We start from the raw sequence: 24,008 nt of genomic DNA, 5'->3' as shown, positions 1-24,008 counted from the left end.
TTCTCGTCTTGAAAATTTAAGATTGATAAAATTGCTCTTGGAAAATTTTTCCCTGGTATACTTGTGTAAAAAATTTGTCCCCAGAAAAAATCCGCCCTTGAAATATTTTACTCACAAACTCTAGTCCTGGTAAGAATTTGCCTTGGAAAAATTCTAGATGGAAACAACTTTGAATGTTTGGTGTACACCTCTCTGTGTTAATTTGAGCTTACGTGAATTAATTAGAATTACTGTGAGTCAATTAGAATTAACGAGAATTATTGTCAATTAACGTGATTCAATTTGAATTAACGTGAATAAATTGGAATTAAACGGGAATTAATTTGAATTTGAATTTTTGGTCATCAAAAATGGTACTTGTTTCCCCCTAGCGTAAAATTCTCTGTGAAAAAAAACATGTTGTTGCATCTAAAATTCCATTTTTGCGGAAATTCTTTCAATACCAAAATTCAAGTGAAAATATAACATTCGTGCATCTGGACGAAATCTGGATTTTTCAAAATGGATCCAGCGTCCGAAAATGGGTACACAATTCTGAAATTAAAAGTAATCCGTCTAAAATTAAATCAGAAGGGAAGCGTTTTATTGTTTTGCATGCGGGGTCTCGTTTTGGATTTTTGAAAGGGTGTAATCTAGTACAAACTTCAAATAGTAACTGATAGGGATTATCACAAAACCATGAACGGGGAGATTTTTCAAAATTGGGTGGTTAATCAATTACTTCCTGCTCTGAACAAAATTACCAAAAATTATCTTTGGAGTTTAATTAATTGAACCTTTTAGAAAAACAAACGTTACGTGACTGACGAATTTTTGAAAAAGAATGGACACGAAGTTATTACATTGCCTCCCTACCTCGACCATTGCCAGTACAATCCTATTGAAATGGCAGGGGGGTTCTGTAAAACTTAGTACATCAAGCGTATAAATTCTCAGCGTTCATCCAAGGATGATGTCCTGTAATGAAAGTCATGGCATAATATGACAGATTAGAAACAATTTTTAGTGTGCGAAACAGACAATTATAAGCCTACTCTCCTACTTTTTTTTCTTATTACTTATTACAGTACGAATTTAATATTCATAGCTAAAAACAAGACTGAGGACAACGTCAGGCAGCTAGTGTTGAATATTTATGTGTATATCTGTTTACTGAAGGACCCGTTGACAAGAATATGAATTTTCCTAGTAATTCCCAGTGAAATTTAGTTACGATTTTCATTCAGAAAAGCTGTTCGTGTGACCGGTTTGCAGTATTAATTTGAATAGGAATAAGAGTAAATAAGGGAATTTCCTTCGTTGTTTAGAAAATTGGAAAGTTAATAATCAAGAGGAAAAATGATCACTATTTCCAACAAATAGTATCAAAGATAAGATTAAAAAACAATTTTATTGAGATAAAGATTAAGACAAATTTTGTAAAACAAATGAAGAGAGTGGATTGGGTTTGATATTGTTCCTTAATATGTTTCAAGTCTCAGAATGTATCACGTTGGAATCAATCTTGTTTATTAACTAGGAAGGTGCAACCAAATCAAAATTAAAGTTTCAAGGAAAAGGAGAGAAGAGCCGTTTCTCATTAGCTCTCTTGCAATAATTAACGTAATTTCATTTCATAGTAACCAGAGGATTTATCTAATTACTTTATCATAAAAAATGGGGTATTCCATAACCTCACACGAGGAAAGGGGTTTTTCAACCCACTAAAATAGATAAGGCCTGGGAGATTTGAAAATCAATACAAATTTATCCGAATGTTCGGGTCAGGGTTCGGGTACTCTTTTGATGTCCAAGAAACCATTGCACTTACCCGCAACGTTATTCCACGATGAAAGCCTCACGCTAAACTAAAATCTTGGAAAAAGTTCGCTTAATTAGCGTATTCTAATTATTGAAGATAACTCGGAAAGCAAAAACTTATTTACACTGTCGCTACTAAAATCTGTGATTAACAACTTCAAAGGTATTTATGAAGTGAATAACTAAGAAAATAGCGTTTCTAAGCTTTACAAGGGTTTACAGATTTCAGTGATCTTCATATAGTGAAGGAAAGACTTTTCTTCCTTTATCTTCCGTAACATTCCTACACAAATCATTGATTTTATATTAAATTCTTCAGAAGCTGACATACCCAAAGATGTGTATAGAAAGAAATTGGTATGAAAGCAGACGCGGATTACGATTATGAATCCTTGCCTGCATATTTTCTATAAAAAAGAATGTAGGTAATACACCTGGGGAATTTTAAATTTTGATGAAATACAACGCTGATATAAATCAAAGTGTATGGGGTAGGGTTCGCGTATTCGTTTTTTAGTGTTGATAAAAGTTGGCAACTTCGAAATGTTATTGTGCGGAGTATGTAATGAAATGACGGAGCGGAAATGTAAAAACTGCGCAAATAAGTTAGACTGCCGAGATACAAAGATTAGAAAGTGTCATGGAGAAAGACGTTTATTACAAAAATTAAGATTCTTATATTTTCATGACAAGAAGACACTGAGATTAGGTTGCCATTCTGGATTGTTCTTTTAAATTAAATTGTCTTCTAACTTAATATTTTTATGGCTTTTTTAAATTAACTTGTGTTTGGTTAAAATTCGGTCGGCAGTTCTTGCATTATTTTGTTGCATTAATCCCTAAATTGATCGTTAAATATTCACGAATTACAATTTAAAAGGGAAACAGAAGTTGCAGACTTTTACATAATTGGAATTTAGTACACTGAAAATAAGATAAATGGAGCCGACGTTTTGTAATACCAATTTTTTTTGTTTCAGAGTATGGATTGCGAAAGCTAAATTTTATTAAGGATATTTACCACGTAAGTACATTTTGTAGGGTTTAATTGAGGATTTATTTGATGAAATTGCATCAATAAAAAGTACTGCGTCGACGTAAAGGCGATGTATGTACCTATTGAGAATTACATTATTTATTCTTCAATAACAATTTGTACTAACATCAGTTACTAGTTAGTAATGTGCTACCTAAGCAATTATCGAATTTTTTTTTAAATGAATTACAGGTATACCTAAGAGTTTATAGTGACTTGATTGAGATTTGGTTGTAATTACTCGATTTATTAAGATGTAAAGTTTATTAGAAATGGTTGGGGCGATCTAAATAAGGTACTTGATAAAGGTTATTGAGAATTCTTGTACCTGAGTAATGAAATCTATTCAATTGTCTGGTATTTTCTTGACTTAAGTGACTGAAACCTAAGCTTACAAGACGGTGGAGTTGGTTCAAATATTTTCAGTTCGAACTTTCAACCTTTTCCTAAAACATTTTTTACTTATCTTACAAGAAAATTTTTAATCACTATTTTCATTTTTGGTGTGTACCGAACGGAAGAATCTGTATAAGCTACCCAAGCAACACAGTTCCGTATAAAATGCGTTTATTTGTTACTCAGTTGTAAACGTCGATTAACAAGACAAAACGCAAACGGGTAAACGTCATCTTTAAACGCTACTGACTTGTAAAACTGACAGCTGACGTGTAAAAATTTTACAAGTTAGTAATCTAGTAATTTCATTGGCCAGAATTAATGCAAAGTCTCTGTTACATGGATAATATGATATTTTAGACATTTCTTCGAGATCAATTTAAGAACTAATTATTTACGTTTACAAATGAGTAACAAATAAAATATTGTACATTATACGCCAGGTAATAGTTTTTACTGGCTCTAGGAGATGACAGGCTCGCCTGGCGGCTCGCCAGTCAACTTCTCCTATCGCCAGTAAAAACTCACTTACTTGGCTAATAATGTAATAGTATATTACATACCGAGGTGGGAAGTGTTTCATTACTGTCGAGCGCCAGATTGTTGACCGAGACGCGAAGCGTCGAGGGCAACAACAGGCGCAAGACTGGAATGAAAAACGTCCACCGAGTGTATGTATACTATTTTATTCACAATCTACCTTGTAATATAACAAATTCCATATTTAATTGGATTAGGATACACTTCACTTCTTCCATAATTTTAATGGTAGGCTTTGCATATAAAAAATTGAAAAACTGTTGACATTTTCAGTTCCCTTTTGTGCAGGCGGTGCATTATTTTAAATAAAAATGTCATCAGATAGTGATTGTAGTGTTTTGGAAAGCACCCCACCTGAACTTAGAGCGGCTGCCGCAAAATTGTCAAGTAATTTGTTGCCGATAAAGAGTAAGTCCCGATATGAAAAAACATATGTCAGTTACAAGAATTGGTGCGCTCAAAAAGGAGCAAAGAATTTTTATTCCGAAAACGTGGTATTGGCTTACTTTAGTGAAGTTGGGGAAAGTAAAAAACCTAGTACATTATAGTCAACATATTCCATGTTGAAAAGTACTCTTAACATTAAACATCAAGTTGACATCTCGAAGTTCGCTAAATTGATAGCATACTTGAAAAGGAAAAATGTTGGCTATGTCCCAAAAAAAGTCATGTGTTTTTACAAAACAAAATATCGATGACTTTTTAAAAAATGCTGCAAATGACTTCCTGGCCCAGAAGGTAAGCATAACTGACGGTTAATATCTTGCATTTTTACTTCTATGCGTATAATATTTTAGGTTGCATTAATCATTGGCGTTTCTGGTGCCTGTAGAAGCGATGAATTGTTTAAGCTGAAAATATCCGATATTAGCATTTCTGATAAGATCGTTGTTGCCATACCTGATACTAAAACATACAAATCTCGAGCATTTGTAATCATGAATGCGCTAGTTGGATCGACATTGTTAAACAATATATAAATTTAAGGAAACACGTGAATAGTGAAAGGTTTTTCTTTCAAGTACGGCTTGGGAAAGTAGTCAATCAACCCTATGGCCATAACTCAATAGCCAAATTTCCCCAATTAATTGCTACCTATTTGCAATTGGAAGATCCAAAGGGTTTCACTGGACACTGTTTTCGCAGAACAGCCGCAACCTTGTTGGCTAATTCTGGAGGAGATGTTCTGCAACTAAAGAGATTGGGCGGATGGAAATCAAGTACTGTGGCTGAAGGTTATGTTGACAGCTCTTTAGATGGTCAAGTGAAAATCGCTGATATGTTGTCCACCAACAATTCGATTCCAATTCCTTGCAACAGCACTTCATACTCCCATATTGATCCATCAACTGCATCAGAAAACACAGAAGAAAACGTTTTAACTGTAAATGCTACAAATCCAGTTACAATGTTAACAAACACTAAAAGTCCTAAGAAAACTGTGTCTTACGCTTCAAATCAAGAATTTCAATTTTCTAATCAGAAATTGCAGCAAGGTTTGTCCTTAAATATTAGAGGCTATGATGATCAGGCAACATTTAATTTTCATTTTCATTACTCTAATTCCACCAACGACAATGAAAAACATTGAGCGAATTAGTTGCTAAACTTGAATTTATGCGGTTCAGTAAAATGTGTATAGTTATTATCAAAATAAAAAGTAGTTTGTTGTCGTTTTATTTAAATTGTCATCCAAATAAACGCAGAAGTACGAATGGAGACTACCTCAAGAGCAATCTACTTGAAAATCAATCGCAATCACAAAACACCAGCGTGAGCTTAATACTGAAATCAAGTCGGCATTGGCGTGCAGGTTGGGAAGTACTTTGCCGACCTCAAAAGGGGTTCGCAAAAGATGTCAAACAATTGCTCACTTCCAAACTTCAAAATAGTTGGCAATTGACATATTACATATATGATTGTGAATAAAATACTATTACTAAAATCCTACGTATAAAAAACGTAATTATGTACAGGCTAATTCAAATTCGAGGGCCACCATCGGGAGATCTCGGAAACTGTAAGAGATAGGTAGGTAATTTAAATTTGCGTATTTTGATGCTTAACAAAATGTAGTTTTGAACTGAAAAAATTCTGACTACTGTCGGAGATATCCGGAAAAAAACGAAATTTTGCAAAATCGTTTTTATTTTTTTACTGAAATTATTAAAAAAAGATTTTAAAATAAATAGCACATTATTACGGCCAGTTTTCTCCCTCTACAAGGTGCTAGTTTTAAAATTTAAATCCGACATTTCGTCTCCTGTTAACAATCATCAACTTTGTTTTTTCTTATAGAAGTAATTTTTACTTACATCTTGAGTTGAATTATAAAGTAGTAAAGAATTTCAGGTGCTCAAGTAAAATATGAAAACTAATTACAAAGACGAATAAATGACCGCTCAATTCGAACAAGCAAATTGTAAGTTGCAAATAAACATGAGAGCTTTTAGGACTAGTTTCTGTGTACAGACTGAGAGCAACAGGTAGATTGTAGCTCTTTGACTTTATGATTTCTATATTGGGGATATGTTGATTTACATAGTTTTGCAACATGGTTATTAATTAATTAAGAGACGCTATTTTGTTTCATATTTCGAAACCGATACTCACTTGCTTCTGGGCCCTGAGAAATAATTCTTTATATTCACTGATTTAACCGACTTCGTTCCTTCAATAATAATTAAATTACCAATAGTGCCGGTTAACGGTACAGATGCAAATAAATGTAACTGACGAAAGTACAAAAGGCAACCGCGAGAAGCAAAAGCATCGGTAGATAAGGATGCAAAAATAAATTTACAACATAATGAATTGCTCCGTTCCCGACATCGGAAAAATATGGGACCGATGTCAAACTTTCCGTTTTTTAAGCGCACACCTAACGGATGTACTCTCGACTTAATCGGCGGTTGTTATCTATAGCCCATTTATATAATTACGGCTAATGATACTTATCCAAATAGAATGAAATCTCCAAATTCAGTCTAGCAATGCCCTTTTGTTTCTTGGACTGTAAGGTCGAGCTGCGCACTCGGTTATCACCTGATATTTCCTTAAACTTCACGACCTTGTCTGTTTCAATGTTGGATTTTCGTATACCATTAGAAAACTAAAATCGATTAGTCGGTAATTAACGGACCTAAAACTTAATAAGATCGATTTCCTCCCTTCTTCCCTGGTAAGTGAGCTTTCGGAGGCTGTCAAAATAATTTGAATATTCCTATGAATATTGCAAAACGGATAAATTCACTACCAAACTTACGTGTGTTATCGGCGGTATAAGACAAACAATTATTATAAAACAAAATGAAAGTACACAAAGCTCAATCCTCGTCTCCTAGAGCAAATAACTAAATTCAGAAACTACTTTATAGTAGTAACGAAACGCCGGACTGAAAACGCCATTAGATACCGGGTGGTCACCAAAGCTGGTCGACTCCAAAAATATTGGTGGGGTCATAACTTCGGGTATGAACTTCAAGGCGGAAAACGAGTGCTTCGTTACAATGTGTACAATAAATAACGTAGCAAATGGTCATTTCTGTAATACAATCGACGCTTGACGTTATACCGACAAACATTCAACAGCCACACTTTATTGTTGTTAAATTTGTTTAGAGAGATTTCATGACTTAGTTGGAGAGGGTACGCCAAGCAAAAAACAACGAATTCATATCCATTGGGATTTTACTAAGTTTCGAATAGGGTAAGTGGGTGCACTGAAAATAACATCCCAAATTTTCATCGTCATCCACTATGGACTACAGTATTCTAGTGTAAAGTATCGTAGACGATTATCGCTTCTAGAATATCCATCGGTGTAATTTTCTTTCTCAAAATGGGGTGGGATGCATAAAGTTTGTTTAAAGTTGGAAGGTTTGTCAACTTTAAACAAACTTTACTGTAACAAAGTAGCGATAGATTGATCATTCTTTTTGAGATCTTCCGTCCGTTCATCAATCCGTCCGTTCCCGGATATACGAGTAAACAGATCTTCAAAATGTTTGCACCGATATTGGTCATTATTAAATGGTCCTAATCCCAGTTAAAAAGTTATGGAATCATATATTTGGTACCTAATTCATCAAGGTACAAATATCTCGTTTGTTTCCTGATAGACCTCAATTTTTTTAAATTTACATTTATGTTCTTTAAGAGGATTGTTTTTTTTTTCGTTCCTTCTGGTGTGGAAAATAAACTTACTATTAGTGTGTTCAAGACATATTCTGTGTGCGCTGTCTCCGTTGGCGAAACAAACTACCCAATGGAAGGAATAACTCTTAAAACTCCTCCTTTTCCACCATAATCGAAATCGCTAGAAGCTCTGTTAGCGGGATCAAATCTTCAGATGCGGATATCTCGAGAGTGTCAGAAGAGGGTACTCCCAACGGACAAGTGCAAATTCTGGAGGTGGTTATATAACCTTGTTTTGACTCTCAGCTTAAGATGGACGTGAACTACTTGTAACGACGAGATATGAGGGTGAATTTCGTTTTCCGTCGACGCGTTAAACATAATCCACCATAAATGGCAAATTAGGTTTGATCAGGGGTTTGCAACACCCTTAATAAGTGTGTCGCTTTTTTAACCGACTCTAATTATTTGGGTGGTCAAGTACCTACCGTAATGCACCGGAGTACTAGCTCTGCATGAGCGGATATCCCTCTTTCTCAGGACCAGTGGGCTAGTAAATAATGATTAAAACACAACTCTAATTCGACTAACATTTATATTAATAAGACTATACCTAACGCTACAATAAGTACACTTTAATTGTGTACACTCTTACTAACTAACACATGCAAGGACTGTCTACCGCCGCAATGTCAGAACGCAATCACTCACGACCCGTTGACAGATTTATTAAAAGTTAGGCCTACCTCTCTGATGCCGGCGCCGTGTATCGCAGTTTCTTCGAGGTTCAGCTGAGGATGATGGTTCTCTTGTATCCTCAGATAACTTCACTCGCACTGTCGCAAAACCGCTCGTTTTAATGCCACAACACGTGCACTTTAATTCGCGGCAGGCAAAAACGAAACGTCGCCAAAATTCCGCACTCTCTCCAATTACCCAGAACCCGCTGGATTCTGCCGCGGGTTTTTACGTGCGCTGCCGACTACGGCTACTAGCGAACTCTCTGTTTCCTCCTGGTTCACCAAGGGAAAAATTACCGCATCTTGGATCTTGCCGCCACACATGGTATCACCGTTGACCGTAATAATTCACCGTGGCCCGGAAACCCAATCGGTTGCACGTGTGGCAGAAAGTCCATGGGCCCTTTCATGCGGAGGCGTATTATGTTACAAAGCAGGGGACAGGGTGTCCACAAGTTTAATCTAACTATTTTACTTATACTTAACTTAGAAACTACTATATACAACTCGCCACACGGGTCCTAATAGTAACCGGTGCGTTACAGGTTTGACTGAGCTTCATACGTTGGCATACCAAATACCAATAGTTAAATTGTTTAAAACTTTAAAAGCATTTTGGCACTGAAAACTCACCATAAATGCACCCGTTAGTCATCGATTCGTTAAGATTTCTATTCTTTAGATTATTTAGGCAAAATGTATTAAATAATTTATTACATTAAAGAAAGCAGTTCACAATCAAACCAAATCTGTCATGTATGATAGTTCATTTCTAACTACATAGTATCGTATGCAAGCACCCAACTCCGAAAGTAAGCACTAAAAGCAGTCAGCAAAAATCGGAACAAATAAAACACTTGTTCCGTTTCTTTATTTTTTATAGTCTAGATTTCCTCGAATTGTTTAATCTAGTCAGGTAACATAACCATCCCACCTGGACTATATATAGTGTTAAGTTAAATTTAAAGATTCAAACATTTAAGTAATATCCGCAGATTACGAAAACGGTGTCAGAGGCGCGTGTCTACCAAATTAATAATAATGCCAATTAGTGTTCAGTGAGCTGCAGATGCGATGAAAACTTTATAGCGTCTTTAATAAATGTTCGTGAATAACTTTCTCTCATTAAAGCTGTTAAAAAACTTAAATTATTCGTAACGATTTTAATACCCTTAATAATTTTACAAGATATTTAAGATGGGACGTTTAGTATCTTTAACCTAGCATTTCTTGTCTACAGTTTACACTAAAATTGCTTAAATAATTTATTGATGAAATAAAGCATATTTTAGGCGCATTTGTTACTGTTTCTACTATAGGTACATATGTCAACCCCAATTTAATTTGACCCCAAGAGCGTTATTCCTACTTTTGGACATGGAGTATATGGGAAATTGGAAAACACCTGCTTAATAAACACTTTATGTATGTGTGATTTAAAAGTGTTGACAGCGGTCACAAAAGTTATCTACTGTAAAGGACACGTATTTTTACTAAGAAAAGAAGCTAATTAAATGAGAGCTAATTGTTGGTGAGGGTTTAATTATTAAAATGCGACAAATGTCCATGGTTCTCGCATTTCCTTAAAAAACCGTCCCTCCATAATCCACTCGTACAGGGTGGCACGGCAGCCCTCAGCCTGATTCGCGCTGATTTGCTTAGGTGTGATCAATACTCCATACATTCCAATTGGAATACATTACGTCATTGGAGATGACAATATGCAGAAGGGTTTATATGAAACCACACGTGAGAAAGGGTTACGCTACTCGTGTCTGTGTGTTTAGGGTACAACCTCCGCTCTCTGACTAGCATCCTCGGTCAATAGACCAATCGCCAGATCTATGTGTTTCATTTCTTCCTTGGCAAATCTGCATGTCGTGATCATCACATAACTGCTTGTGTTAACAATGAGGCCTTAGATTTTTCGTATCAGGGCGGCATAGGGAGCGGCACTATGGCCCACTCCCGTGAAAAGTCACTCAGGACTTACACATTCCGGTAGGTACCCGAGTCTGCGGTCCAGAACATACGAGTAGATCCGGAAACCTGCCAGGCTTTTACATAGCAATAGCCCAATATCAACAACATGGCCAACTAGATAACCAGCAACAATTCTCACAGGACCTACACATAGATATCACTTGCTTATTAAGGGCTTATTAACCCAAGTTCACTAATACCTGAGATACCCAACTCGGTATCTCATACGATAGTGATTTGATCGTGTACTTAACATGATCTCTCGAGACAGTTGCACCCATCTGTGCATAATCGCGCATCTTTGACTAGTCAGCTGCTTCTTTATCAAATAAACCCCTAAAGCAAATATAAAAAAGTAGCAGAGAGCCTCGGTGTGACCCTACGGGGTCATTGGATTTTCAATAGGCTTATTACTTGTGGCATATAGGTCAACTGTGTAAAGTTTGAACAAAATAGGTTCATAGATTCCCCTATAAAGCTTGCCCTATAAGGGGGCGTTGAGATTTTGCTTTTTTTCATTATCAGTGACCAGTGCAAAATATCCAATTTACACTACGCAATCAAATTTAATGTTCGGACATATATTTTTAACTGTGCAAGCGCTTGCGATATATTCTGTTTACACATAGGTTATTGGGCTTACACTTCTTCCGCAAAACTATCAACTTCAGCGAATATCATGTTGTTTACTGATGATAGGAGCGCTGCTGTTGAAAGGAGTTCGATTTATTAAAGGTTTCTTTTGATGTGTGCAATTTGTTAACCGGTGCCTCAACTTAGTGTATTGGTAGAAACAGAATTTTAAAATCTGCACGTCTCGTAAGTCGTACGTAAAACTTCGACTTTCTCAATTTTGGTAAACAATATACAAGTAGGTACCTATTCCTTTACACACGACTTACACATTTATATAAAACAAGTTGTAAATCAGCATATGCATGATTAAAGCGCATTTTTGGTAATGCAGGTGAGTATTTTATTAGCGAAGTTTAAAATTATCGATCTCACGAGTAATTATGGCTGCGTTAAATAATTAATTTTATTTAATTTCAATTGACGGTACGTCTTCATTTTGTAAAACAAATCGCAAAGTAAATAATAAGTTTTTACACTGGTAGCGCTATCTAACGGTAAAATTATAGCACCTCCAAAACCCATATCGAAATTATTTTCTTCAATTATCGATCTCACAAGTAATCTAACTCAAAATAGACTAGTGCCTGCACATCTACACTATAGCAGGAAGCTTTTAGTGAAAATTTGAATTCTCTAGCTATTGTAGTTGTGGAGATCTAACGCGGACAGCCGGCCTGCCAGCAATGACGAATATAATAGCGTATTTTTTTCAAAAATGCGCTAAAAATATCCTTTGGAGTGAAATTTCGCAAAAGAAGAGATTATTACCTACATATTCAGTTGACAAAATTAAGGAAACTAAAATTGGTATTTTTGATATATTATATTTTTTGTACAATTTTCCGTAAACAAGATCTACACAAATAATATAAAAGTAGGAGTGGCTCTATAATGTGAGGATAGATACTTCCACTAAATTAAGACCACAGAATGTCATTTGGCGTTATCAGTTGGATTAGTTTTATTTTTAAATGAACCATTAGTAACATGTAACATTTATCAACTCAACAGTAACTATTTATTATAAAGCATACGACTTTAGATTTCTTGGTCGCGTAAACTATAAATCTTGGTCTACTCTACTATGTATAAAATGAAGTTGCCATCACGGCTATGTTTTACGCCGCGACATCATTTGATGTGATAAACGCATTGTTTTCGGTTCTCCTTTATTCGTATCAAAATGAAATGTATTTTATTTTTCGAGTTCATGGATCTTCAAAGGGAATGTTTATTTAATATAAAATATGTACGTCATAAGATATCGACTAGTTTTTCCTCTGGTTGGAAAGATCGTGTAAAACATAAAAAATGTCAGTATTGTAATTTAATTGTATAATTTCCTGAATCACATATTATTAATTACTGGAAAGTAAAATTAGAAAGTCTCAAAAGAAACAACGTGAGTACAAGCTGGAAGCTACTCAGCCGTAGCACAGATATGTGGCCGTAGGGTAGCAAATACTAAAAATTACCTCAATACGAGAACAAAGTTTTAATTCATACAACAATGTTCACCGTGACACGGAAACAGAGTAGTAAATTAATGAATGAATCTTTCTGTTTAAACCGCAAAGGGTTTCAACAAACATAATGTACCTAGTTATTAAAAATTTTAGATTGACCAAATCTCCCGACGACATTTTTACGCAAATTAAATTCAACTTTTAGTGGTTCAAGCAAAGAAATTTATTTTTCACTAATATGCCGTGATAATTAATGCCTGGTGTAACTAGCAAAAGTTAAAACAACTTTGTCAAACTGTGAAACACGCCCATGGGGGATGAATGAGGGGGGGATAAAGTTTTCCATAGCAAATTTTAAACTCCAAACTTATTTAAAGCTTAAGACTTAAGCACAAATTTAATAATCTAAAATTGCGAATCTGAGTGCTTTTTCAAGTCGCAGTTTATTTCAATAGGAAAACATTCCGAACGGCTTTGCCTATTATACAGAGAATTTCGAGGAGAATTTATTCGAACGTTCAGTCCAGACATTCGCAAAAGATATCGTTGGGAAATTCATTTCTAATGGGCCGCTTGACAAAATATCTATTAAGTGATCTTCATGGGGTGGGACTTTTTAGATCTCATCTCAAAGCGACTACGAACCCAAATCCAAAATAACCGAAAATTCAGATTCAAGTTTTGTCTTTAGAAGAATAGATACAATATGGAAAACAGCAGTTTTCTTTTAATGTGAAATTCCATGAGTGCACCTTTTTTACAAAAACATTCTTTCTTTTCACTCAACCGTTGATTCTGTTGCGATGAACTGGAGTAGCTCGCGCACAATCGGTGTACCTTAAAATAAAAAAAAATTTAGCGGAATAATAATTGAAATTTAATTAAAACAAAAATTAAAAATATAAAAATTATATTGTAATTAACAGATCTAGTAGCTACAATCGGCGACAACCAGTTCTATCGGCGGAAGACGGCGGAACGACGGCAAGAAACGGCACGAACGGATGGACGGACAGTCGGACGCCAACAAGCGAAAACCTCGCGCCTGGTCAAGGTCGGCGGTAGCCACGGTCTGCGGGTCGGTGTCGGTAGCCTCTGGTGTAACTTCAATAGAAGAAAATGTAGTTCCAGGAATCAGTAGGTCTGGCAGATGGTGGCGGTCACTTCGGCAAAACTAAATCAAAATTACGGCAGGCTCCCTAGCGGGAGCGAAAGCGACACTGCCCGGCAACGTCACGTCAAAATATTGTATTATAGATTTCATCATTCACATAGAGACGTAAAAAAACGCATCGTCAAAGTCAGGAACCGTCAAAATAAGTTTCAACGTTTCTTTGACGTGGCGTTTATGACTTTTCGGTCAGTATGAAAATTTTTTTTCTTTTTTTAACTGCATTGCTGTTCCTCAATATCTCTCCTCATCCATAATGAATGCGATCATTGTTAATTTTCTTCTATTTAATCTGGACATGAACAGATGTCAAGAATAAAAAAGCCAATCACAACCAACCTAAGAAACTATTGACGTAAAGCGTGAATTGACAGCAAGATTTACATGACGTTCCCGGTCGGTGACGTAACGACGTTGCGTAAAATGCGAATCGACCCTTATATGTGAACAGATTTTATCCATTCGGCAATTATCGCGTTAATTGTACAAACTGAGGAGCTATATAAGACTCCGATGGAAAGATTCAGTACATGACATCTGTAGAAGTCAGTTCCTGTTTCAGAAAATAGAAATTTTGGAATAGATGTTCCAACCGACAGTTTATTTATTTGATTTGAGGACGAATGAACATGATTTTCATTTTATACATTTTAGCTGCCTCCTCCCCACTTACGAAAAGTGTATTTCTCTTTCAGCAGGGCGATTAAAATGCAATAAATAAAAACTATTTTGTTACTTTCCTTTTTACAATATTTTAATATTTACATAAAAATAATAATTTAACGCATACTAAATATAAATTAATTATATGTTTATTATAATAATTATAATCATATGTATATAATTATTATATATAATTATAAAGAATCCATTCATTTGCTACAATAAAAAAATATAATTAAAATTAAATATCATCCTCATTACCAAAAAATATGAATATATTTCGTTATCAAGTTGTCAGAACAAATTACAGCTGTACTTTTCGCAAGGAGCTTATGTAGACGAACAATATTGCAATAAATAATTCCAAATTTGTAGCGGTCGAATTAAGGAGAAAGCCGACAAAGTAAATAAAGTACAAAATCCAATACACTCTTAGTTACGAATATCATCTGAAAATAAGCTCTGGGGTATATGCGCCAGCTTTGTAGCGCTATCGTCATGAATGAGAGAATATTACTTGCAACGTAAGATTGACGTGTACTAAACTGGAAAGCTTGAAAGCTTTAACCCAATAGACGTCAAGTCTACTTTGTTACATTGTTGAGGAACAGAAAATACCACTAATTAGATTTTCACTTCTCCCACTGAAAGAGATACATTAACGTACACCCAATTGTATTGGTGACTTTTAAGTGTCATGAGATGGCATACGAGCGTACTTACCTACCAAGACTAAGGCAAGGCAATTTTCTTTAATTACGACATAATCCCTTACATTTTGAGAAACAACGGGAGTATTTAGAATAATAACGTAATTAAGAGTTACAGGAAATTGAATTCATTGTAAAGAAAAAACAAGGTTTCAATTGCAAAAATACAAGCAATGTTGATATAAAACATTTTGGGTTTTTATTTGACGCTAACTTAAATGGACATTACGCTTCGTACAAAGAAATGATATTTACGCCTTTATGTTTCATATCTGGAAGCTTCTATTACACGTGAGTAGCAAGTAATTTGAAAAGTTCGGGAGGTGCAGATATTACGTGCAAGAAGTATAGAGGGTAGATAATTTTAAATTGAGTCTACAAGCAACACGTTATTATAAAATAGCAACGGAGTAAAGTGCGGCCTTTTAATCCCGCGATTAAAATGGAAGTTATTTCTAGGCATACAGTAAATGTACTATTCAACACATGACTGCTTTGAACATTTCCAATATTTGTCAAGTTTGGCGTGCAAACCACTTTGACCCGGTATTATATTAACTTGGAACAGTTAGTAGCAACATTAGTTCCTTGCTATTTTCCAAACTTTTCAGCCTCCTAAAAACGTAGAAATGTACCTTATTACCATTTTTGAATGTTAAAATGGTCGTTTTGGTCCCCATAGCACATACAGGATGGGAAAAAATTATCGCGGCCCTGAATAAGGTAGAAAGAAACCTAATAAGCATTTTATGAGTGTAAAGTGAGATAGAATACACATCAAACTAAAATTTATTTACTTATTTATTTAATTATTTACTTACTTATTCTTATTTATTTGTTGTCCCACTCTTGTTCCGGGCCCTCAACAGGCTTTCGCCCAATTACAGAGTGATCCGCATATGCCTTTTAGAGGCCTCCGATGGTTTCTTTATAATCTGAAAAATCTGCCATTTTGAGCAGAAGCACACAGGATCAGGTAGAAAATTTACCTACCGAACCTAACCCTCGACTTAACCTAATTTTTTTTAAAAAGAATACTCTGTAGATTTCAAAAAAATTACAGATTTCGCAATGCATGCATCCATCGGAAATATTGGAAATGTCGAAATGATAACCATATACCGCCATATGTAAAACACAAATAAGCCTTATTCACTCGGGAAATCGTACACTTTCTGAATAATAAGCCTCATCACAACATGCTCGTAATTAAAGGAGATGTGCGAGAATTTTAGATTGAAATTAACAAAACAATTGCGCACTATTAAGTACCGTATCGACAGTATCCGCGACTTTTCTTTAATCTACCGATTGCGGTCGAGTACGGTACAATCAACACTTGACGCGACACCACTGTCTTCTTTTCTGCTTGACAAAACTGGTAACTTCATACCCATACACAAAACATAAGCATTTCCTATGCTAAAATAGCACATAGATTCTCTTTTTAAAAATATAACACTTTAAAAAATGTTTAAAAAAATTAAATAAATTTAATAGTCGTTTTGAAACATTTTTTGGAATTTTTGGAATCTCTTCAACCATTTTTGAATTTTTTTAAATTATTTTGAATCACTTTAATTTTTTTTTCATGTCATTCATGGTGTGTTACCTATGTTCATTAAAAAAAATTTAATATGCGTATGCATCTTTTTAGATTAAAATACAGGGGGTTCCATTAAAAAGATGACGTTATATCCGATTTTTTTTTTCGATGATGTTTTGGAGTATAGTTTTCTGATTTATGTTTTAAGAACACGATTTGTTTAAGGTAACTTTGAATATTAATCCCAATTGTGTATATTCAATGTGCTTTATAGCATTGAATAGCGAACCCATAATGTTGAAGGCGTGCATTTTTCGGCCAAGTCGTAGAAGTAGGTGGATGGGACGTTTTTGGAAAACGATCTTGTACACCTTTTGAATGTTGCCATTCCATAAAATGCCTATGTATCGACCAAATTTTAAGTTTAGCCTTAATATAATATAATTATTGTGGATTGTTCCATGTTATTTAATTTAATTGAACGAGTTTAGTACTTGAATTACAAGGGGATATCGTAGTAGATAAATGACAAGGATATAAAAATTCTGTTTGAATACTAATATCTTATAGACTGTCAGCAGCACCCCATGAGTAATGATTACTCACCTAATTCAGACATACCGTTACTTTATAAAGTAGAAGCCTTGGAATGAGAGGGTTATTTTCACGTAAATTTAGTTGTTTGGAAGTTTTGCCCAAGTGGAAAAGTTTACGAGTCATATTCGGGTTAACAATACACTTCCAGTCATCCCTTGTCAACTATACCAATGTAATGAATCATCCCCGTGAGTTGTAAACCACTTAGTTCCAAACGCCAAGGATCACCGTGACAAGGGCCCGTATGAATAAAAGGGAGCATATGCTTATACTTGCAAAATTCAAAGTAAATACTCGTAAGTGCCCCTTCATACTGGTCTGTTTAGCAGCGATGCACTGCGACCTGTCCTGCTGCTCAGCAGCGCTGCTAAGTCGCCCAGTGTGAAGGAGCACTTACGAGTATTGACTTTGAATTTTGCAAGTATAAACATATGCTCACTTTTATTCATATGGGTCAAGGTTCGTTACGCATATTTTGTTGTTATATAAAATTCCGATCGACAGCTTTATTGTCGTTTAAGATTTTGAACCATTAATGGTCCAATTAAATTCAGGACCGGATCATAAAGGTGCCGAAAAACTGTAAAATTGTATATATTTTTGTATTCTCACCGAAAGAAATCTCTGAGTTTGTGACCAGTCCTTTTTTTTTTAATTCCAACTAAAATTCACGTCAAGGGAATCAAACTCGAAAGGTTTCCATTATATACTGCGTCAATATACAACAAAATAAGCTGCTTTTACAATACAAACCATTAAACCATGTAAATTTAAGAAAGAGTTGACCATTTTTCCTTTAGGAGATAGTCATTTCTGTTTAAATCATTTCATTAAAAAAATTACTATAGCTAAGGAAATATATACTTAAGTTTCCAAATAATTTCCGTGTCTGTTTTCCTTCAATATATCCATTTCTGTCGTTGTTATTGAATTGGATAGTGCAAATTACTAGGATTCAACTGTGGAAGGTCTCATGAACGTAAGACAGGCAAAATAAAAATCGAACCGACTGAGCTAGTTACCGGAGCAATTTATATTTTTGTGGCAGCTTTTTAATTGTAATTTTCATTTTTCAATCCAAATGAACTCAATTGTTAATCAACAAAGTGTAGCAAAGTGTTAATATCGAACCCCCGCGGCATTTTGCAGCCATCAGTGGGGCTTTATTGGTAGGACCAGATACAGATGAATTCATTATTTAATACGAGTAGAAAAATAAATTAAAAAACATACCATTAATTTCTCTTTTACACATTTACAGTAATTACTGAGCAACATCCCTGTTAATGTAAACAGTAGGAAGCATGGCATTTATAAAAGGTAAGTGCACGCCACCAAAGCAATACAGAAAAATTAGTGTATATTTACTCTAGAATATGATGTATCTAAGCCCCAGAGAGCGAGAAATAATGAGAGGAGATTTAAATGCAAATAAAAACAACGTGAACTCAAGCAATGAACGTCGGAAAACTAAAAATGCGGTAAAAAATGTGCACGCACAGCAAAGTGTCGGCTTTTGTTTAGATTAATGAACTAACACTCCGTTCTTTTGCCAAAAAGCTCTTCACGCGAAATTGAATTTTAGATGCGTGTGACTGAAACGTTTTAACAGTTACCCTTGTTTAAAGCATTAGTCGTAAGTGCTCGTTGTTAGGAAATGATACTGAAATAATTTTTCGATATTTCAGAGAGACACGAAACCTTCTATTATTTTCTCTGGAACAGGGTTTTTCGCGCACTTTTCGCTTAATGATTTTCTGAACTGCTTTATGTATGTGTCAGATGGTTACGGGTCACAGATTTTTATGTAAATATTAGTGTTCTTCGCTGTACCTACTGTAGAATGGAGAGGGACACCTAAAAGTGCAGTAATATATATTAGCGAGTATATGTTATTATTTTTTAAAGGATTATACGAAGTTTGGCTATTAAATAACAGGACCGACGCTATAAAATGGCTTTCTTGTAAAAATTCTGAACAGTGAAAGTTGTCCCCTCCCTTCTGTGTTGAACGTTTAACGGCATCCAGAGTAGTATCATTGAAATTCAATGATAGTCTCAAAGAGTAGGAGGATAGTCTTGGGTAGTATCAAATCATCTTGATACAGAAACAAACTGATTTATTCAGAGTAATAGCGTCGTCCTCTGTACTCTCTCTGTATTATGTACTATCATTTTAGATAACGCTTTAGCGTAGATCAGAAACAACGTGGGAATTAAGTCAACATATTCAAATTTTAGGAAACTTTGTCTATTTGAATTTTGTATATTTTGTGAGATTTCTCAATTTAGCACATCTTATCCAGAATAGTATGAAAATCTTTCGGAGACAGCAAGCTGGGACACACACGCTAACTAGGAATAGCGATAGTGATAGACTAATATCAGGTATCTTAACACTAACCACCCTTGCCTACAATCATTTTTCCAGAACTTGTCGGGTCTGGGCGAAGAAATACTTAAAAAAATAGCTTCGAATGTAATTTAAAGGCACTCACCCTCGGAATTCACGGCCATTTACCACTATACGAATTTGCTCACAAAAAACTGAAATAAAGAACAATACACCAGCACTGTTACCCGAAGATGAAACAATTTCTTGTGGGAAAAAAAGGGATAAAAAGTATTTAAAAAAACGAATTGAAAGGTACTAAAAAAAATTGGTATTTGTGTCAATTAACCTAAGCCTTTTCGAAATGTAAGAACGATAGAAATTGGTCTATTACGAATTACGAATAATGTTTCTTTAAAACATGCCCAAAATGATAGGAAGTTCATATAAATACAGCTTGGGTTGACGTTGAACCTCGCGTTGCAATAATGGAAAGCAGTAAGCACTTTTAATCTGTACTGAAGTTTCAATTCTAAAAAAATACCGAAATCTGTTAATCAAAAGAATCTAAAACGTCTTGCTGAGACTCATCCAACCTTAACAGGAGAATAGTGTCATCATTTAATAAATTAAAATTAATAAAAATCGCCTTGTTCTCCATAATATTGAAGTGGTTGCAGATTTAATAATGAATGCTTTTTTGAAAACAGTACATTCAGAATATTCTTCAGGATAATAGAGTGTAATGAAGATGTAGATCAAAGAAATGGGTTTTTCTGAAGAATTTTAGCGCAGGAAAAGAGTAAAAGTTCCGATCTGTTTTGTTCACTTCGAATAGATGAATTAAGGCTGATACAAACAGACATACAATACGTCAACAAACGTTGATTAAAATTTCTGGTATCCATCATTATCCGCATCAAACGTTATTTTGTAGCTTGTTTACCAAACCTCCTTTTAGAGGTGGTTGATGAATGGGAGTTTCAAAGGCATCTCATTTTACACCGCTCATACAATTGTTAAATCCAAGATCAATTCAATGCATCTAAAATAATATTACAAAATCAAAGAACACAAATTTAATACTGAGTTCGTATTAACTTGTAAAACATGTATGGGGCAATTTTCCTCTTCATATTTTACGAAATGTCTACACGAAAAAGAAAATTAAATCGAAATTTGCGTTTAATTGAAATATATCTACGGTGTAATTTATTTACCCTATCTAATCACAGATTTAGTATTACCTTCAACAACTTTTTTTGTTGAATCTGATGTTACTGCAACTGGAGCGTTCGAGCGCTTTATCTCTCGCAGTATTTCTATTGTTTATGTAATATTAATATACCACGGTTCTAATAAATATAAGCCAAGAATTGATAGCCTGCAGGGCACCTGATGTACAAGGAATTCTTATGACTTTATTACTTCATCAATAAATCATTGGCCTAATTAAAGCCGCCCCTATTAAATAAATGAGGCCTTTGTTAATTATAATTTAACACAATTTCTATTTCACAGATGCCACCATATAAATCCGTTCTAATTAATTAATTTATTAAATAAAATTAAAAAAGGGAGATAGTAGTATGTTATAAACAGGTTATACACTGACAATATTTTTGCGGTTTCTGCAAATACACAACTGTGTGCGTGTCTTGTACTGTACTGCATGCGTAAATAGAACCCTTAACTTATTTTGAGAACAACAAAGATTTCAACGTGTGTAACGCTGTTTACTGTATACGAAACCTTCTGCACAATGTAATAAATTCCTTCTATATTTTGTGTTGTCATTAATTTTAATTATTTTAAAGGAACTTATGCCTCGCACCATTGTCCGAAATGTTATTGGGTAAGTGGAATACACCCATAAAGTTATAGGGATTGTTTTTGTATGTTGCAATTGCCGAATTCGATCAACAGCCGAAATGTTCACCCACAACGTGCTATGGACTTTTAAGATATTCCTACGTACGAATTGATCATATTGGTTCACATTCTGATTACACGAACAAACATTTGTCCTCAATTCAATATCTCTTGCAATTCCACCGAAGGAAACCTTGACGTAACCCTTTTACTAATAGTCCTAGCTCCACAAGTGGGAAAATACGCGTTTGATGAATAAAGCAAACCATTTTGCATGATTATATATTGGACCAAAAGAAACGTTTTTAGAAGGGGCGCCACCCGTCCCCTCTGGAGGGGAGACTAGCCACTCCTAAAGGTGCATTTTTTTTAGATTTTGGCATTTTGCAGGAAAACTATACCCTTTATCAAAAAAGGTGCGATTAACTTTTTTTGTACAGCATAAATCTATCGATTAGATCGCCATCCTAACCAGTAAATCATTACCTCAAAGTTGATTCACTTTTTACATTTGACAAAACGCACCTTTGAAAATGATTTGATTTCACCAAAACACTAATATTTTACACAAAAAGATGTCCAGTCAAATTTTGTCAAAAAAAATCTGCGACTCCCCCTCTTCCCACTCCCTCTCTTTGCCGCAGCCGTCTATACATCAGAATATTTAAGTATATCTATTCATTGTCCGCTTTGTTATGAACTAAAGACTAAAGCAAATTACTTGAAACAGATGACCATTGGCCCAAATGGAAATTTTATAATGGAGATACTCCCCTATCAGGAGAGGGGGTGGGAAACTCTTAAAACTGCATTTTTTGTTAGCATTGTTAAGGATTTCTAAAAATCTTATTTAAAATGCAAATTTAGGAACTAGATATCTGAATTTTGAAATTTACCTTTATGTTATCAAAACTGTACAAAGATACTATACCATTTTTTTCCCCGAGAACCACAGTTGAACTACATTTTGAAGAACTAACTATACCCTATTTAACGTGGGCCTCCTCGACGGATTTTACCTTAGGCCTCCTAAAGTCTAGCGGCGCACTGGTGGCAAGTTTACATGTAAGTACCTTCTATCATAAACTGAATCAGTCCAGGTGCGTCAATCTTATACCTACTGTTTTATGTAATGTCTGTAATGTATGTAATATATTTGCATTTTATTGTGTATAATGTCTCATGTAAGGAGGGCGTAGTTATTTTAATCTTTCACAATGATAGTAGTGGAAATCGATATGCAGTAGATAATACTCCTTAAATTAGTCTAATCAGTGCAGGCCCGGGATAGGTGGCTTAAGAAAACCCAGTTGCCTAATATCTTGACAGAACAGCTTCCTAACTCGAAGCAAGTATTTAACAAAAAAAAAACTTGTTTATTATACCTGAATCACAATCTCCGTTTTAAACACTCAAATGCGTGCGAAAAAAAGGCCTTTAAAACACACGTGCTTTAAAGTTGCTAAGTAACGATACTTCAAGTATGACTTTTGAAACTGTCATCTGGGCGAAATAAAAAATCTTCCTAAGTCGCCTTCTGTAAATGCAGAACATTTCTTTGGCTTGTACCTATCCTTTGGTTGAAGCTTTTACAACGCGCGTAATTTAGGGTATGCTTCCAAATCTGTTCCACTTTTTAGTCGCAGCAATAAGTGAAGTTTTGAATGAATGCACCAAAAGATAGAAGAGTTAAATACCTTTGACATTTCCTTCACATATGCCAGCATTATCGATGCATTTAAGACTTTATTCGTAAGTAACTTCCTATTCATCCATGGAAACAACTTTTCATATGCTTGATAATAGGCTTTACTGGATTGAGATCTTACACCTACCAACGTTTGTTTAGATTTTACAACAAGCGATTTAATGGACGGTGTATTATCTTTTTCAACGGAAATCGTATTATTCACAAAGACGATGATTTTTATAAGCAAACGTCAAGTGACATTTCCATGGCAATCGTGAAATTACGAACACCCAGCCCACTTAATTAGACATGTATTCGAGCATAACGTCAGTATGATTTCATTGTATTTTCTATTTTTAAATTATTTTGCAGGTATAATAAACAAGTACAAATTGAGCACAACCCTTGTGTAGGTAAAGCGCATTTTTTTAAACACCCCTACGAAATTTCTTCCATAAATAAGAAAGTTGACACTGCGCGGCGCAAGACGAAATTTTGAAACTGGCTTTAAATTTGGTTTTATTCCAAGTGGCTATGTATCAAATTTTATTTAAATGTCCAATGGTTATATTTCTTCTACGCTTCAATCGCCCTTTGTAGGTACTTTTCTTTGACAATTAACTCTTAAGATATAAGGAATTATAACCGACCACGACAAGGGATCGAGAAGGAAGACTATGGTTAGTATAAATT

At 34.8% G+C, this 24,008-nt stretch overlaps 1 protein-coding gene across 1 annotated transcript in view; it reads left to right on the top strand.

Annotated features, from left to right (window-relative positions):
• The first annotated feature begins 2,779 nt into the window (after window positions 1-2,779).
• Window positions 2,780-24,008, top strand: part of LOC116165835 (FMRFamide receptor) — a 48,228-nt gene continuing 26,999 nt past the window's right edge. The window contains exon 1 of the mRNA XM_031480522.1: window positions 2,780-2,824. The gene's annotated coding sequence lies outside the window, so the exon portion shown is untranslated. The remainder of the gene's footprint in view (window positions 2,825-24,008) is intronic.

The sequence above is a fragment of the Photinus pyralis genome, unplaced genomic scaffold (genome assembly GCF_008802855.1).
Source record: "Photinus pyralis isolate 1611_PpyrPB1 unplaced genomic scaffold, Ppyr1.3 Ppyr1.4_LG3a, whole genome shotgun sequence".
Taxonomy (NCBI): domain Eukaryota; kingdom Metazoa; phylum Arthropoda; class Insecta; order Coleoptera; family Lampyridae; genus Photinus; species Photinus pyralis.
Note: the sequence above shows the minus strand (reverse complement) of the source record. Positions and strands in the feature narration are given on the sequence as shown.